Raw genomic sequence first — 18,767 nt, 5'->3', positions numbered from 1 at the left:
CCCATCCATCTTGAGCCAGGCGACACCAGCTGATGACACACAGCTGGTGACAGCAGCTTTTGCTCCAGGGACCTGCTCAGGATTACTGCCCAATGTCCCTCCTTGAAAAGCATCCTGCCCTGGAAGGTGGCTGGGATGTGCTGGTGGCTCTAGCCCAGGAGGATTTGCTGGTAAAGGCAGAGATGAGCAGGTAGCAGCTCCAGAGATGAGCAGGTGACAGCTCCAGAGATGAGCAGGTGACACCTCCAGAGATGAGCAGGGAGCAGCTCCAGAGATGAGCAGGCAGCCCCTCCAGAGAGCTCCTGCACAGCAGCACAGCATCCCTGCCAGCAGCCAGAGCTCCTCATCTCCTGGAGACCTGCTGGGCTGCTCCACAGATCTGCCCTTGATGCAAATGCCATGAAAGCTGCAGTGCAGAGCACCACATCCCACAGCTTTTCCTTTCCCCTGGGAGAAAGTTTCACAGTTTTGGCCCAGCAGCTTCATCATTTTGGTTCACCATGATAATAACTGTGCAAGAGGACACAAGTCCATCACCATCACCACTCCAACCACACCAGCTCTGCCGTGGGAGCTGCTCCTTTCACCCTGGAAAGACCCAGCCAACCTCTCAGCTCACTAATGAGGGCAGAATGGCAGCCCCAGCTGGAACACAAACAGCTGGAAGTGGGAGAACCAACAACAAACCAAAGGCTATTTTGGAAGGATCTGAAAAACTTGATTTATTCAAGAGATTCATCAGTTCACCAACTTTCCCAAGCTTCGGAGATGGTATAAATGTAACATGTGAGTCTCTTGCATGAATAAAAAATTACGTTTTACATAAATTAAATATATAATTTGATTAAACATGTTTATGTCTCTGCAGTGACATTTAGAATAGGAAGTATTCATTTTCTGTTTTGAAAGGAAAAAACTCTTTCAAATGTAATTTGAAGCTGTCAAACCAATCTTCTTTACAGATCTTTTAAATGTCACATACCTTCGAAAGGGGATGGCAGATTCCTTTTAAATATGCAATTGCAAACAGTCCAAGCAAAATCAAGAATTTATTAAAATATGCTACTGACATTTATCCTGATTAGGTATAGCCCTTTCCTCGCTCCCTTTCGATAGACTCCCCTACAAAAGATGTGTCACAACAGCTCCCATTAACTCCGTGCTCGCTCTAATTCCCCTTCCCAACCAGCAAAATCCAGCTGCAGGAGAAGAACCTCTTCTTCTCTAGGGGAAATAATATGGATTTGTGGTCCCTCTACATGAAGAATTGTACTTTTTGATGATTTCTTACCAGCATGCCTGAAATTTATAACCAAAAATATTAACTGCACTTACTTTAAATCAAGTGCAGCACTACCCCTAATGGCTTTAAATGGGAGAGTGTGTTAATCATACACATAAAGAAAACCCACTGCAACTCATTTCCAACAACTTTACAGGAGCAACCCATGTTTTGTATCGTAATCACAATATCTATCCTTAGATTATTCATTATTTTCCCCACTTAGAATGCATTTCTGGATTGTTTTTCCTTTCCCTTTTCTACCAGTGAATGATCAAGTGCAGCAATGATGGCAGCTCCCATTCCCAGTTACTGCCCACTGACATATTGGACATTTTAGGGTCATTTTATTTTTTTTTTAAAGACAAAGAATTTAATGATTGTTTCTTCCCCTCTGTCACCAGGTCAGTGAAGTGCACAGGCATAACTCTCATCAGCATTAATGGAAATCCCCACTGTAAATTCTCCCCTGTGAAGCACATTAAAAGCAAGGCCATCCTGAGCAAGCACACTCAAACTGGAAAATAAAATATACTTCCCTACCTCCAAAGAGAAAATGTAATGAAAAGCAGGAGGATAAGCTACAATTCCTGTATCAAATCTTCCTCGTACTCTGTAATTACTCAACACAGCATATACAAGTTACTCCTTAATGATGAGAAGTTGTTCCATGTTATTGAAAGACTTTATTCTAATGCTCTCTCAACTTTCTGGTGCAGAACACAGCAAATTACAGCACAGCCACTGTGACATAAATCATGATACCACCACCAAATCTGGCTTTCCTCAAGCTTATACTCAGTGCTTAAAAATCCCCCAATACCTACCCATCAACCATGGAAAAAAAACCACATGGGTGGGTTCAGCCTGTGAGAGGAACAGAACAAAGTCCTTTTCTGCCAGTATCCTCCCTTCCCTCCACAAGCATTGCAAAGGGTGATTTCTGGGAATTCCCAAAGATGCTCTTTGGAACTTGTGGCACAAATATCAATACACAATCCCTCAGTGAACAGCTGCTCTCCTGTTCTTGGGTCTGTCAATACCTTCTGCTGACACAACACTGATGATCAGGGCCAGAAACATTCTGTAAATACAGCCAGGGAAAGTTGAACACCGGAGGAAAGCACATTCCTTTTCATGGGTTTCTCACCCATGCACCATAATTCATAACCCCTTAGAGCTCCTCCCTTCACTCCCCTAAATCACATCTCCTGCAGAACTCAGGAGAGCCAGGAGATCCTGCCTGGCACCCACCACACCTGGATAAACTCAGCACCACATGGAGAAGCTCATTTCTCCACAGAGCCCCTTGAACCACAGGGCATCATCTTCTCAGGTGAGGGCACTCAGCACCTCCTCTATCCCATCCAAACCAGCTTTCCTGCTCCCACAAAAACCAAGGAATCTTCTGGCTAGCTGAGGCAGTGTTATTCCCATTCCTTGCACTTGGAAAGTGGTCCTTGACCAACACTCATCTGCAGAGTAGGGATAGCAAGGAATATGTGTTCTGTCTCTGCTTCTCAGTTGCTTTTGCACTGGTTGTGTCCATCCCCCTTGGTTTGTGGAGCCCAGTCCCATCAATCCCTTTGGATTGCTGGGGAGAACAAGAGTTAAGCTTTCTTAATGTTTAAATCAACTCCAGCCAGTCCACACTACTTTCCAAATCTCCATAAGGTCTTCTTACAGGTTTTGTCCACAAAAGCAAATGGTCTGGACTTCAGGCAGGATTCCCTTCCTTTTCCAAGGAATGAATGGAAGAACCAACCACCAGACACTGTACAGACAGCATTTGCAGGCAGGCCATTCCCCTGAGGAGAACACCTTCAGTCCCTGGAGGTTTTACACCCATGGGGGATGTCAGCAGCCTGCTCTCTGCCTGGCATCTTTTCCCAAGCACTGCCAGTGCAGGACACGCCACCTGGAGCAGGCAGGAAATCTGCCCAGTGGGCTTCCCAAAAGCACAGCGAGTCTGATCCACATCCCAGCTACTCTGGAACACAGTTTTGGAGCCTGTCACCAGCTGGTGTGAATCAGCATCAGTCCAGCAGCGTGGCAGAGAGCGGAGCCTGGCCCCCATCACCGCTCCGAGGCGCGGGAGCATCCCTGATTTCCTCTGACAGAATCAGCGCACTCGTCACCAGCGTTCTTCTGAGCCAGAGCAGGAGGTTTGCCTTTACTTCCACTTTACTGCACCCTGCTGACCCAGGACATGACTTAAAAACACCAAGTAGGGAGTGACAAGATTTAACAGTCAAGTGAGAACACACACTTGGTGCTAAAAGCCTCCTTGGGAAGGCTCTGCTTTGCCACACGAGCAGCCCGGACACATCTCGGGAGACCAGCCCATGGATGGGCCAGATCAACCTCATGTGTTCTGTGACAGCAGCAGGACACACACTGACCCCTCTCAGACTGCCCTCTGTGCACTTCCCAACAGGAGTTTTCCAATGACAGCTGCAAAGTTCTCTCTGCAGGAGTCAGTCCTGCCCAAACCTTTCCTCATTTCCAAGCAGTCCCCTCACTCCTGGAGTGTTTCCTAAGCCAGCAGATCCCTCCTCCTCCATCTCCACCACACTGAACAGCACCAGCAGCTCTCTCTCAGTGATAGGTGTCCAGCACAGACACCATTCTCCCCTCCTGGATCACGCTATTTGCTTGATTTGTGGAAGCAGGAATGGGGGAAGCAGCCATGGAAGGAATAATACCTGAAGATAGTTACATAAAAATTACAGAATTGTTACACAAATTCCATACAGAGTGTGTGAGCATGTAAGCATTTCTCCTGCCATAATGTAATGAATGCAAAACATGCTGGGATCTTGTTCTTCTGATGAAACACGGGCATTATTTTTGTTGATCTGTCTGGTTGGGTTTTCCAAAGCCATCGCTTCCTGCATTCCACAACAGAAACTTTACACCCACAAAACCTGGTACCATTTCATTTTATTCTTCCTGTCTTTATTCTATTTATTTATTCAGCTAGCCAATGTGAGAGGCCATAAATCGCACTGCCACTTAAGTCACAGGGGGAATTCCTTTAAACATAAGTAAAAACTCATAAATAACTTCCTGCAGTCAACAATGCATTCATTTTCTTCTCTGCTTTCCAACTAATCTTCCAGCTAACAAATCAAATCAAGTACCCAAATGTAATTATTCTGTTGTGATAATCATCTCCTTGTACTCAGAGCATACCTTGGCTTATTTCTTCTCAAATTAATATTATCAGAGAGGCTGAGGATGGGGGAAGAGAGAGGAGGAAAAGTTATGAGCTATTGATAAACCCAAGGTACAACAAGGAAACTCTTCAACTCGACCAAAGTCCTGCATCTTAAGCAGAAGGTTTGCCTTTTTGTGTTAGGTTGGTAAAAAAAAGTGATGCCAAATCCAGTTTAGTCTCAGTTTTTATTAGTATGACTCATAGTACAGTTTTCAAGGCAATGAAGTGCATGATATAAAAAAAATGATTTTATAACCGGGACAATTCCCTTAAACTTGCTGGAAGCAATGCAGCTCCAAATAAATCCAGGAACTAAACTGTGACAAAGTCAGTAGGAAGGCAAGAAACCTTCACAAAATGTAAACACGCAGGACAACGTGGGGCCAACATTTATTGAACCTTTCACAAAATTTGCGCTTTGTCCTGTAACCAGCACTCAGCACCCCCAAACCTCAGCACCTCCCCACTCCTCCTGCTTGCTGTGGGCAGTGACACAGCCTGGTGGTCATTCCCACTGGGATGCAGGGCAGGGATGAGGGAATGCCCCAGAGCAACAATCCCACCCCCAGCCACGACCCTGCTGCGTCACCACACCATGGGATCACAGAGTGATGGCCAGTGCCAACAGCAGGGCCAGCAGCATCAGGATAAAAATAAACCCACAGAAATAAACTTGCCTTGGCTGCCAGGCTCCTGAGGATGCAAAGGCACAGGGCTGGAGGGGAGCAACAACAGCCTGAAGCCATCCGTGTGTATCCAACACAGCAAAGGGACAGGGTCACAGGGGAAGAGGTAAGAGACCCAACAGGGGTGTGGAAATGCACTGGAGTGGGATGGAATCCCAGCAGGTGAGTGGCAGCCTGCCCAAGCACATCCTCATCCTCCCCAGAGCGCAGCTGAGGAAGGCAGAAGCTGCCATAGCCCACATGGGAATGTGATGCTGCAAGCCAGGGTCCAGGAAAACAGAGCTGGAGGGCAGCTGGTAACCCTACTGAACATCATTCTCTTTTATTTCACTGCTTTGTTTTGTCATCTTTAAACAAAACCCCCACCACAAGTTTTTCCATGCAAACACCTTTGGTAAGCCTTTGAAAATGTGCAGGTTTGAAAGACAGAAGCCAGGGCAGGCTCAGCCCTTCCCAGGTAGGACATGGGCACTTGGGAGGACACCCAGCTCGTCCCCAAGGCTGCAGGTGAGGGAGCCCAGGGTGCTGAACAGTCCCACTCACACAGCCCCAGCAGCACCTGCCTTGCCAGCCCTGTGCCTCACCAGCACAGCCACACCTCAAAAACAAACACCTGGATTGCCTCATCTGACCTACAGGACTGCTCGTGTGCTGCAGAGTTCAGGGAGGGACAGCAGAGCCACTGGGAAAGTGGTTTTGTTTTTTTAAATTAGCTAGTTTGGGGAAAGATGCACATCACAGGAGACAACACTCTGGCTGGCCAAACCCTTCAGATAAAAGGAGATTATACTGCAAACACTGATGTATCCTTCAATGAGGACCACCACTAAACTGCTGACAAATTATCCCCCTACACAGCACACCTTACAAGGTGAGGAAACACCTCCAAGCCCAGGCTGCATCTCTAGAACTGTGTGCTGGTGCAGGAGCAGCCTGGCACAGCAGCCAGATCCCTGATCCTGACACATCCCATGGCATTCAGCGAGGGAGGGATGGTCACCAGGCCAGCAGCCACATCAGAAAAGTCACCTGCAGCACTCCTCTCCCAGCAGACCTTACCTGAGTTTTCTCAGGGCTGTTTTTTATTTCAATATATTTGTTTGATGCATTTCAAGTGAGATATTTCCTAATTCTGTATGATGGAAAGTGATTTTTAAAGAAATGTGGTTATTTCCAGATGAAAACATTTATTTAGTGATTCAGAGGAAAAAACCCACAAGAGATCTTTCATGAGCAGAGGCTCCCAGAGCTGATGGGGAGCAAGAGCCACAGGACCCTCGTCCCTTTCAGACACACAGCACAGAATCACAGAATGGTTTGGGTTGGAAGGGGCCTCAAAGATCATCTTGTTCCAACCCCTTTCCAGGGTCAGGGACACCTTCCACTAGACCAGGCTGCTCCAAGACCCATCCAAGCTGACCATAGTCTTGGCCAGCTCATTTAACCTGATGCTCTGCAAAATGTTTTGAAACTCAAGACCTCATAGTACAAAAAAAAAAGTCTTGTATCATTGCTATCAGTAGCTTAAACTCCCTAACACTCCCCTTGCACAAAGTTTACATTAGGAAAAATAATTAAACAGCTATTGGACTGATTCTGTGCCTGTTCAACCTGATCAGCACCTTGGTAACTTCCTTATGACTTTCCAGAGTTTCCTGTAATTCCCAGGGAATTACCAGTATTTCTGGGTAAACTTTCATACAGGTCATTTCAGGATAAGGGACTTGGCTTGTGGCACATGAACATGGCATCACTCACACCTGCCAACACCTGCATGATTCCCTAGAGCAGATACTAACCCATGGCAGGGGTACAGTGAGATGATTTTTAAGACCCCTTTTAGCCCAAACCATTCTGGGTTCCCTAAGTCTGTGAAGCAGCAGTGACCATGAGCTGTGGGGTGGCTGTCCCAGAATTTGGGGGGCACAGACCCGACCCAGGGGTGCTGCCCAGCTGGCACCACACACCTCCTCCTCTGGAGCAGGGGTCCCTGACAGGAGCTCAACAGGATGGAGGTCAGGACTGACTGAACAGCTCAGCTTTACGTGGTATGCATCTAGCCCAGGAAGCAATGTATTTTTCATGCCTTTTTTATTTTTTTTTTATCTGCTATTTTCAAGTCCCGAAAAAGCTACAGGACACGGAGCATCGTTATGCACACCATAACCTGAACACAGCAGGAAATTTTAACATTTCAGCTGCATGCACAAAACCCTCGAACACATGTATATTTTATTTGATTTACTGCAATACTTTTCTTCCATCTCTTGAAAGTAATTTTTCTCTAAAGCGCAACTGCTTAATTGGCAAGTGTACAAAATATAATTACACTGCATACAAGTTACAATATTGCTTATGGGAATATCACTGTCGATGCATTCTGCTTTATTTTGTGTTTAATCTCTATTAAGAGATCTGTGTGAAAATAGCAAGGTACTCTTGATCTTATAAACATGACATGTAGTTCAGTCATTTCCCTGCCTGACCAAAGCCCAAACAAATGCAACTGAAAATTCCTGGGCTAGCTTGGCATGTCCAAGTTAATAAAATTCTTACATTCTCCTCTGAAGAAAGTGCAGTCTGCAGGACACTTAAAAAGAAAATCCCCAACCTCTCCAGGCTGAGGTTTGTCACATCCATTACACTCTGAGAGCGATGGGAGGACGTGGCACACAGGAATTCATCGCTGTGTGTGACAGCATTAGGGGGGTTTATTACATTCCCCACAAGGACCTTTGCAATCCCATCTTTTCTAATGAAAGGATAAAGAAGTAACACAGCGACGTGGCTGACTGGTGCCAGCACAGGGAGCGGTGCCTGGTGCTTGGCAGCAAAACCTCTCACCCTCTGTGCCCCTGGCTCTGCAATTCCCAATGCAGGAGGATGTGCTGAGGGAGGTTCAGGTTGGGTATCAGGGGAAAATCCTTCCCCAGAGGGTGTGGGCACTGAGCAGGCTCCCCAGGGAATGGCACAGCCCCAAGGCTGTGTTTGGACAATGCTCTGAGGGACAGGAGGGAATTGTTGGGGTGTCTGTGCAGGGCCAAGAGCTGGATTGATGATCCCTGTGGGTCCCTTCCACCAGCCCAGAGCAGCTGCCCATGCTGGGAGCACCCACACCCATGAGTAAGTTACTCACAGGAGGAGATGCCCTGTGCAGAACCAGGTCTCACTGCTCCAACAGACACCTACCATCGGCACGGTTTAAGTGCCTTAAAGGTTTATTTCATTTGCTTGACTAATGAGATTAATGTTTGTTTGTTTAAGCTAAATCATACAAAGCCAAACATCTAAATGTCCTTAATTCACGGCATTAGCCCAGGCTGTGTTACCATGTGAGCCCATCTCACTGTCCTGCTTTTAATTGCACCAACAAATTCCTGCTTTGCTCCAGCTCCTCTCCCAGAGATCAGACAGCACAGGGACATCTCAAGCAGCCAAATAAACCAATCAACATCGTCAGTTTGACATTTTACCACTCCCTGTTTCTTTCCCATGTTTGTTTTCTAGACCTAAAAACCCAGTGTAAAACCAGCAGACACAGACAGACCTCTGTGTATATACATATATATATATATTTTAAATAGACATAGACATGCACCTCTCTGCATAGATACAGGGGAGATACAGAAGCATACAGGTGGATATAGATATATATAGATATACACACATACAGAAGGGATATGGAACAATGTTCCTGCCATAACAGCTCCTGGATACCCAAACACCACACAGAGCAGAGCCCAGCATCCCACAGAACCCAGCCATGAACGATATCACTTCAAAATAAAAATAAACATGCACACAAACACATTGTTTTCGTTCCTGTCACTACCCCAGCAATGTGCAGTTAATGTTTTCATCTGAATTTGACCTGTTTTGATCAGTTTTCACTCTTTACTCACAGGTTTCTCAGCAGGGACAGATTTATTTCTGATGTACCATGGTCACCAAGAGCTGGCTGGGAGTTTGACTAAATTCTGCACAATTACATACAGCACATGACTATGAGAACAAGGAATCCTCCCTCATTTCCTTCCTGCACCTAAATTAACTCTCACCTGACCCAGGCATTAGCCACAAAATGGACCAATACTGCCCCTGTGAACTTCTCACCCTGTGCCAAGTACCTGGCACTGACACAGGGGTAACTCATCTCTGTGACAGATACATTTCATTTTTAATGAAATGGTGGGAAATTAAGAACCTAATCTCTCCTGAGTATCCAAGGTCCCATCCTGCAATCTCAGACACAGGTCTCCCCTCTGCAAGTCACCCTCTGGAAGAAAATCTGTCATGCTGATGCCACCTGCAAATCCCTAGCTGCTCTCGTTTAAATGATGGGCTTTCACGGATTCTGAGGTCAGAAGGGACCCCTGTGCTTTTCCAGCCTGGCACACTGAACACCAACTTACCTAAATCAACCCCTGCTTGAGCCTCATGCCCTCCAATGAGCAAACATGCCTGAACTTGGCATTTCCAAAGGTGAAGAAATCACCAGCACCAGTGCTGAAACCCTAGACTTCAGCTCTATTCTTTCCCTGGCTTCACCTTCCAGCTTTCAGGTCTTGTTAAAACTCTGCCTGCTAGACCCAAGAACTCTTCATTATTCAATTTATTTTCCCTGTGACAACACTAATTCCCTTAATTAATTTACCTTCCAACATTCTCCTGGATAAGTCAGGCAGACGGAGGTGCTGGCCCCTTCCCCTGCATCCCTTCCTGGCTCCTTTGGCATTCCCAGAGCCCTCCCAGCCCCTCCCAGCCAGGCAGCAGGGACAGGGTGGCTGCCAGGTCCCTCCTCCAGCCTGGCAGCCACCTGCCAGCACGGACAAGGAGCACACAAGACCTTTGGCCATAATATCATGTTAGTGGTGCTGGCTGGTAACTCCTCGCTGCCCCACAAAGACATGATTTCTCCAGACAGCATCCTGGAGCTACAGCCCCAGTTGTTTGCTCTGAGATAGAGGAATTTACAGTTGGCCATCTGAGAAATATTACCTGCTTGTGGCCAAGCAATACAAATTGCTGTCACCAGCGCTCACTCCTGTTTATTTACCACTCTCCCAACCCTGGTGACATTTCAAGCTCCAGCTGCAGTGACTCTCTGCCTTATCATGACTTGCTCAAACATTAAGCAGCGTGAGGACAAAAATGAGTGTTCAGGGAGGCTTCTGAAAAGGGTTGTTTGGAAATTATTCCTGGTTTTACCACGGGATTTTGAGGGCTGACACTCTGCTGGGGCTTGGCCAGTTATGTACATCCCCAGCCCAAAGCTGCATTTCTTGCTGAATTTTAAGGCAATAAACCCCCCTCAGTTACTTTTGTCAATCCCATTCACGAGCTCTTTAAGTGAAAAAAGTTGGTTCTCAAGGATGTGCTGCCCCTAAAGCCACAGCAATGGGAACTGAGTGCATCACCATCCCACCTCCATCATCAAATAAATGCTCAGAATGCCTGCCCAGGACTGAAGTGGAGCTGACAGATCTGTGGTGCTCAGCCTGGCCCATTTACTGCCACAGGTAAGCACTGCCACAGTTCACAGGAGCTCTTCACTAGTTCAAGACTTAGTGAAAAATACACATTACTGCCTCAGTTAACTGCAAACCTCTTCAGTGAGAGACACCAGGGCTGAAGCACAAAGCTCTGACTGCAGCAGTGACTGCTCAACATCCACTTCTACCACAACATTCACAGGGACTAAACATATCATTACTTTCCCCATCAAAAAGTGTAATATTTATGATTTTTCTATTAACCTCATGTGGTAACCCAGTTTTATTTCTAACAACTTATGGAACTGTTTGTTGTTCTCATCACTACCAGCCACAGTTTTCTCCCTTTCTCTCAAGCTCTGATTTCTGTTCTCTGATACTGATTCCCTCTCAGGCTTGTACTTGGATGTGCAGACATGAACTGAGCTGGAGCACCCCAATTTGGCACCTTAAAAATCCAGACCCCAGCTGGGATGGGAATGGGTGAAGGTGGAACAGACAAGCAGAGACACCTGGACAGATTCTCCCTCCTGACACATCATTCAACTGAATTAAAAAAAAAACAAACCAACAAACCAACAAGTCAGTGGTTTAAAAAAAATAAAAAAAAATAAAAACCACCAAAAGTCAGTGGCCACAACCTCATTGCCTGTGGCTAGGCTGGAGTGAAAGCACATCCCAGCAAAGGGCAAAGCTGGAGTTAGCACAGGTATTCCAGTCTGGAGCTCTGGGACACCCCAATTCCAGGTTTGATGCTGCACATAACACTTTTGTATGAAAAAAGGGAAGTGCTCAAACAAGTGGCAAAAACAAAATCTACATGAACTTGTGCTGCAGGATCATGAAACTTCTGAGAGCTATTAGAACATGGAAACTAATGAAAAAGGGATTTTTACATGTATTGAATTGAAATTAATTTCATCCACAACTAATCACAGCAAAGCTTAAGGCTCCCAACTTTTAAATGTAACATCTACTATTTAGCATAATTACTTTGCTTAATTTACTAGTTCCTTCCAACATCCTCTCTCATGTATAACCTGGTTTTTAACAGAAAAATAACAAAAAACTGGATACTGTATGACAACTCTACAGGTACCACCAGCATTTCTTATATTTGGCCTCACCTGGTTTTTAAAAGGGAATTTATTTGCAGGGTTTTCCCTCCAGCTAACACCAACAAAGGACATTCCCCACAGTCCTGCAGAGCTCAGCACACCCAGGGTGTGACATCCACTCCTTGCACAGGAACCAGCCTTGGGATTCATTGCTGGCTTTGCTTATTTTCTACCCCAACAATGATGTTATCAGCTCCAGCACTGTGCCAGCTGCATGGAAACCACTGGATTTACAGATTTCCATCTCTTCCCTCTGCCTCTTTTGGGGCTGATCTTGCACTCCTTGTACGCCTGTTGCTCTTCCCAAAGGCCATCAGCATTTCAAAGGGATTCATCCATGCTCCCAGCCAGGGTCACTCACACCTTGCAGAGCCACTCATTTATAGTCATTACAGTAATAACCAAAAGCCAGGCTAATTTTGGAATATCCCACAATTTTGTGCCAACCTCTTCAGCACACAAACTCTTCTTTTCTCAATGTGAATGGAACACTAAAAAAAAAAATAAATAAAAAAGAAGATAGACAGCATCCATTACATATCTGTTATATTTAGCAACAGAGAATCCATCTGCATTATTCCTGGTCTCATTAAAGACTTGGCTCCTTGTAAATATTGTGCCTGTAATCCCCACGTTCTCCCTCCGCGCCGTGCTTCAGGGGTCTATTTCTGTAATAACTGGTGTGTGTTGTTGCACAGAAACGGTGGCTGAGTGTCTGTCAACATTGCACAAGTGAACGTACACAGGAGCAGCAGAGCTCCTGTGGAAATCAGCTCCACGAGGTTCCTACAGCACCTCCTCAAAAAAAACTCACAGCCAAGGAATGCTGCACTCTACACCTGGCCCCAAAAAATGGTGGGGTTTGGTCAACCTCGATTTGGCCACTGTGCTGGCAAAGATCCTTCCTCATCCCACACTGCTCCAACTGCTGGTGAGGATTAGGGACAGGACCTGGGTGAAGCAGAGCCCAAAATTCAACAGCTAAGCAGGTTTATTCAAACTATATAAAACCTGCTTCCATCAGAAGGGATGGAAAAGAGCCCAGGAAGAAGCAGGGCAGTTAATTTCAGCAGGACCACTGGTTTTTATTGGATTAAGGGATACATGAGATCACTGCCAGATAAGGCTGGAAGAGCAAATCATTAATAATTAAAATCTACAACTGATGCATTCAAGTAACTGAGGTTTTATTTGAATCTTACATAAAGTCTCAGAACAGATGGGACTTTATGGATGCCTATCAAGATGCCTACCTTGATCCAGCCTGGAAGATCATATATTTGAAAAACAAGGCTGAATTATCCAAAATAATGTCATGCATGGACACACAGCTCCTGCCAGCTGTGGAGCACAGGGACCCTAAAAGGGATTGCAGGGACTGTCCTCCCCTGGCAAAACCACAGAGCAGGGATGAGCATCCAGGATCCCCCAGAGCATGCTCTGCTCCTGGCTGGGATTTCAGGCTGGGCAAAAAATCCCATAAAAACCCCCAAAATTGGCAACCCCACCAGGCAGCAGCACTGATGACCTCAGGGAAGGCCTGGAGGGTCCATCAAGGCTGGTTCCAACCACGCTGCTGCAGGGGTCTGACAGCAGCTCCTGTCCTGGGGGAGCTACACACATCTCCCCACTGAATAGAACCTGTGAACACTCAGAACCACACCATCAATGGGAATGCAGCCAGTGACACACACACTGCTTTGGGGCATCCTCTGCTGCACCACAGCTTTGATGTTTTCCCCCAAAACACTGTCCTTGGTTTTCACCATGCTTTTCCTGCCACAGGGCACAATTACTGACCTCAGACCAGGCAAACAAACCCCATCCCACCCACTCTGACTTTCAGATCATGCAGGTGCAGATGCAAAACTCTGGTGACACCACAGGTTTTTCTCCTCAAACTATTCCTGTATTTCTTTCTAATAATCCCATGGAAATTCCAAATAATACAGCCAGGCTCTAATTAATCACAGCACATACCAGAAGATTTAAAGCAAAGCTGGGTGGAGCTTTGAGCTACCTGGTGTAATGGAAAGTGTCTCTGTCCATGGCAGGGGGTTGGAATTGGATGAGCTTTAAGGTCCCTTCCAACCCAAACCATTCTGTGATTCAATCAAAACATCATAAAGTCTATTAAAAAAACTCACAAGTTTTGGCAGGAGGGCCCCCATGACCTTCCCACACTGCACCACCCTACTCCCCCCTCACCAGATCAAGTCCAGCAAAAAACAAACTCCAATGCTCCACCTGCATTATCACCTCAGAGAGGAGAAACAAAAACTTAAAAGCTCCAGATGTTTATTCCTGGTTCTTAAAAAAAAATCACTGGGGCTCATGGTGCACTTGCACACTTATAAAGCACCATTGTAGAACTAAACAAGTGACACTGATTCTTCTGTGCTCTGTCACCAAAACTCCTGCTGACTTCACTCAGAATGTTATGTGGTGACACCCTGGTAAAATGCCAAAATCCCAGTTCCTCACCACAATGGGGCAGAGCAAAAGGAAAAAACACGTGGGTGGTACAATGAGAAGATTTGGTTTCCAAGATCTTGCTGCTGCAGAGGATGGTTATGACATTTTTCATCCTTTCACCTACATCTTATCTTGTTTCCTTTGGCAAAGGCGAAGGAGGGAAAATCCCAAACGACGGGAACATGGCACAAGGAATGCTGGGTGGCCCAGGCATATCTGACCATGACAAACTGCATTCCAGCATTCCATCCTCATGCCTGGGTGTGACAAACTCCATTTGAAGCTACATCTTCCAGCACCACAAACAGCAATGGACAAGACACCAATTCCTGCCCTAAAACAATTGTGTTATCCCAGTAACCAGAGTGAAACCAGCAGTGACTTGCCAAAACCTCCCCTCCAACATTTCAGTGCTCCCTGGAAGAGGGGACCCCAAAAATCACCTTGCAGCCCCCACATATGGTCTTTAATTCATCTGTCCATTTCTCCTTTCAGAGTCTATAATCTAAACATCCTTCACAGCTGGACAGAGGGATCTGAAAAATTGTAAGGTGTAAGTCATCATCAGCCCAAACTGAGGAGCTGCTCAGCAGAAGCTCCACTCTTTACTTCTTTAACTTGCTACAACCAAAATACAAAGCAAAGACAGGAATACTCACTAGATCTGATGTGAGGAGTAAATGTGACACCCATCAGGTTTTATGAGACAGCATCATCCACCAGATCTTAACAAAACACTTGCAAATTGCCAGTGCTGTGTTCCGAGCAGCTTTTCCATTTCTTCTGCTTTAAACATAAAGCCTCTTTCAATTCCCACAGCAAGCAAACAGCCCAAAACACCCAGGGAAACTTAACCTACCTTTTCCAAACGGCTGGGCAAACCCAGATTCAGGGTTTTTTTTTTCATCAGTATATTTCATTCTTGCCAGAGTCAGCTGAACTGAAGAAGTTTTATTTGAACTGCAGCCAGCCTGATGGATAAATCAACTTTCCTGGCCAAAGGCTGCAGTATATTACTTCCAGCTCGTGCCTGGGACCTCATACTTTGAGGCTGATGTTTTTCCTGATACAAGGAATATTATCCCCAGACCCCAGTGACAAATCTGTATACTGAAACGCCAGCATTAAAGATGACAGTTTGTGCCACAGCTCTTGCTGTGGGGAAATTCCTTACGAGTGTTTTCCATGTGGGAAAAGCAGGAGTGGAAAAAGGGCACAAGTTTGCCCCTGGAGGAGTGGGGGGATGGATGAGAGGGAGCTGTCAGCACAGGGGGCTGTGGGGTGGCAGCTCCACGGGGCACCGAGCTCTGGAGACGCCCTGCCAGCCAAGCCTCCGATCCACACGGGCTGGAAAACTACCTTAAAAAGAGGGAAAGCTGACAGCAAGAAAACATCATCCATGATTTGTGCACTATAAAACTGACAATAAAACCCTGGACCAGGGAAGCATCTCAGTCTGAAATTCTAGGAGAGAAAGGGAAAACCAAATCCTCCCGCAATCCGTGTTCCTAAACACAGGAGAGTGCCACCACTCTGACTGAACTACCTTATTTTCTGTTCAGCTTCAGAAAGACTCAGTTCTAACTTCTAAAGGGAAAGATATTCTGATTGCCCACGACTGGAAAGAGCTCGGATGAAGTGAGGAACAGCCTGCAGCCCCCAGATGCGCCCGGGTTTGCCTACGATGAAAGCCAACCTCTGTCCCCACTAATGGCTAACAGGTGGGTTTCACAAACGCCTCCAAAAATAAAAAGCTCATTTCTAAAAATACCACCCTGCTCTCACAACGCCAGATTTATCCAGAAAAATACTGACGATAGCTGGCGTTTCCCAAACAATCGCTTTTATGGGAACTCTGGGCTGCCCCTGCAGCAGAAAGTTTTGCGAGGCAAAGAACACAAATCCTTGTTTAAGATTTGAGCCCCGTGGACGGACCCATTCCCTCAGCCAGCTCCGGAGCTCGAGCACAAATCAGCTTTATGGAAGTAACAGATTACAGAAGGCATCGCTACAAATTTTTTTTTTTTTTTTTGTTACTAAAGGATGCGTAATTGAAATGTCTGCGATCCAACGATCACCTCTGAATTCATAAATACCTCATAGTATTCCGAACACACTCTCCTATAATGAGACCATCTTCAATTTTCCTTGGTAAAGAGAGACCTTTAAAGAATGCTAAAGCAGGTCGGCGCCCTTATGCACTGATGGAAACAGGAACAAAAGCATTTTGTCACCAGGCATCTCGCCTATCATTATTTTCCTCACTCCGCTTAAACAAACCCAAAAGTATTTGTCTTTTCCTCCTCCCCCGTGCCCAAATATCCGCAATAACTGGGATTTCATCCCGAAGGAAAGGCACCATCTGTACGGAAACAAGGGACCCTTACACCGCCGATCGCTTTTTCCCTGCTCCGCTAATGTTTTTTAAAACACAGGATTAAAATGTCATCCCATCCCTCCCGTTCTAGGCAGCCGTGTGTATTCCTCTCCTCTGGTCACGGTGCACTTAATCAAGTGTGAATGATTAAAGCACTTCAATTAGAGCTACGTACATTCATTGCAGGCAATTCAAAGGCAGCGGAGAAGTGTAGCTGAAAGAAGAAATTACTTCTACTACTTTGAGATCTCCATCTCCTACTTTCCTCCTCCCCAGCACAGCCAGAGCCCTGGGACCCGGAGAAGTACCAGGCACTACGGATTTACCTTGGGGGCACGTCCCTGGGCAGCACAAAAGACTATTCTTTCCCCCTCAGCAAGTCCTGCAAGTTTGGGGGGGAAATGTTATTTTTTTTATCGTGGGGCGGAGAGGTGTGGAAAAAACAATCTCAGCGCCTAAATCCGCGCACCCCCTCTGATTTTCCATTCTAGTGATACCGGGGAAAGGTTTATAATGTCCAAATTGAGGGGGGGGATATATGTAATAAATAAATAAACAGCGGGAAATTATTCCGAGCTCTGGCGGAGGGGCACAAGGTGGGAGGGAGGGAGGGAAGGAGGCGCGGACACCGCGCACCTCCGCGGGTTGGAAGCGTGGAGAGTTGCTAAGTGATGAGGGGCGAGCGCGGTTATTGAGCGGTAATAAAATATTTTTTAAAAAATTAAAATAAAAAAAATTAAAAATACTAACCCAATTTTTCCCCGTAATCTGCCTAAAATTAAGAGAGAAAAATAATAATAATAATAATAAAGCAGTAACTAAATATACTATCTCCCCCCCCCAAAAAAAAAAATAAAAATGATAAAGGCAGCGCAAGGCGGCGGCCGCTCCGCGTCCCCCGGAGCATCGGCCGCGCCGCACCGCGGGGTTCCCCCTTCCCAAACTTTCCTGCCGCCGCCGCCCCGTTAATCCCCCGGCAGATGTTGTCGGCGGCTCTCGGCACTAAGTAAACAATGCGGGGCCCGGCACAACAAAAGATTTCCCACTTCACCCCGCCGCTCCGCGCCCGCCCGCGCAACTTGCGCGGCCGCCTCCCACCACCATCACATTTCCACCTACCCTCCCCTCCTCGGGTTTTTTTTTTTTTCCTGCCTCCTCTGCCCCCCTCGCCGGTGAGGTTGGCTAAAGCAAAGATGTCCTCGCTTTTCCCTTGTCCTTCTCGCCGGGAAGCGCAGCCGCCGCCGCTCCCTTACCTGCTCCCGGCCCCGCGCCGCTCCTCACCGCCGCATCCCTTCCCGCATCCACCGCCGGGCTCTGCTTGCCGGAGATCCACCTTAAAAACGCCACCCGCTCGCACACCGCACAAAAAAAAAAAAAAAAAAACTTAATCCTTCCCCCCCACCCCCCCTCTCCCCGCTCTCCTGCTCCGCCCGCCGCCGCGCCGGGAGCGGACGGGGGCACCGGAGCCCCGCAGCAGCAGCGGAGAGGATGCTAATTGCAACTTGGGGGGGAGGGCCGCTCTTCCCCCCCCGTTTCCTCCTTCCTCTTTTATTTTTTTTTTCCCTGCTTTTTTTTTTTTTTTCCTTTTTTGTTTAGCTTTTTTTTTTTTTTTTTTAAGCCAGAAAGTGCCCGGGCGGCGTTGGGCGGAGCGGCCGCTCCCCCTCGCCACGCTGTGTGAGCGGAGAGCGAGGAGAGGTAGAGGCTCTCACTGCCTCCGTTTTTTTTTTTTTTATTTTTTTTTTCCTTCTTCTTTTTCTCTCTCTCTCTCTCTTTTTTTTTTTTTTTTTTTTTTTTTTTTTGGCAATAGGCGGGGTCTCTCCTTGCAAACCAATGACACAAACCCACATGGACCAGCCTCGCCCCCTATAGATACTCTTCACTACAAATAGGCTCTCTCGGGGGATTAGTGGATCAGCTAAAGTACAAACAGACGCAGCGAGGAAGGGGCGGGGGGGGGACCCGGCGGGGGTGGGGAGCGGCCCCGGCAGCGTGCGGGGCAGGGCAGGGGCGCTGCGGGGAGGGGAGGGGGCTCCGCGGGGCGCGGCGCCTGTTGCGCTCGGAGGCCGGGGGGGGCCGGCCAGGGGCGGCCGCTGTCGCTGTCGCCGCCTTTGTTCGGC

At 47.0% G+C, this 18,767-nt stretch overlaps 1 protein-coding gene across 1 annotated transcript in view; it reads right to left on the bottom strand.

The window, feature by feature from the left end:
* The window catches only part of CTBP2 (C-terminal binding protein 2), a 131,389-nt gene extending 113,373 nt beyond the window's left edge, over nucleotides 1-18,016 (bottom strand). The window contains exon 1 of the mRNA XM_033065647.2: nucleotides 17,904-18,016. The gene's annotated coding sequence lies outside the window, so the exon portion shown is untranslated. The remainder of the gene's footprint in view (nucleotides 1-17,903) is intronic.
* Nucleotides 18,017-18,767: the final 751 nt, after the last annotated feature.

This window comes from Catharus ustulatus, chromosome 8 (genome assembly GCF_009819885.2).
Source record: "Catharus ustulatus isolate bCatUst1 chromosome 8, bCatUst1.pri.v2, whole genome shotgun sequence".
NCBI lineage: Eukaryota > Metazoa > Chordata > Aves > Passeriformes > Turdidae > Catharus > Catharus ustulatus.
The sequence above is the reverse complement of the archived record's forward strand: the minus strand, read 5'-3'. Positions and strand labels throughout refer to the sequence as shown.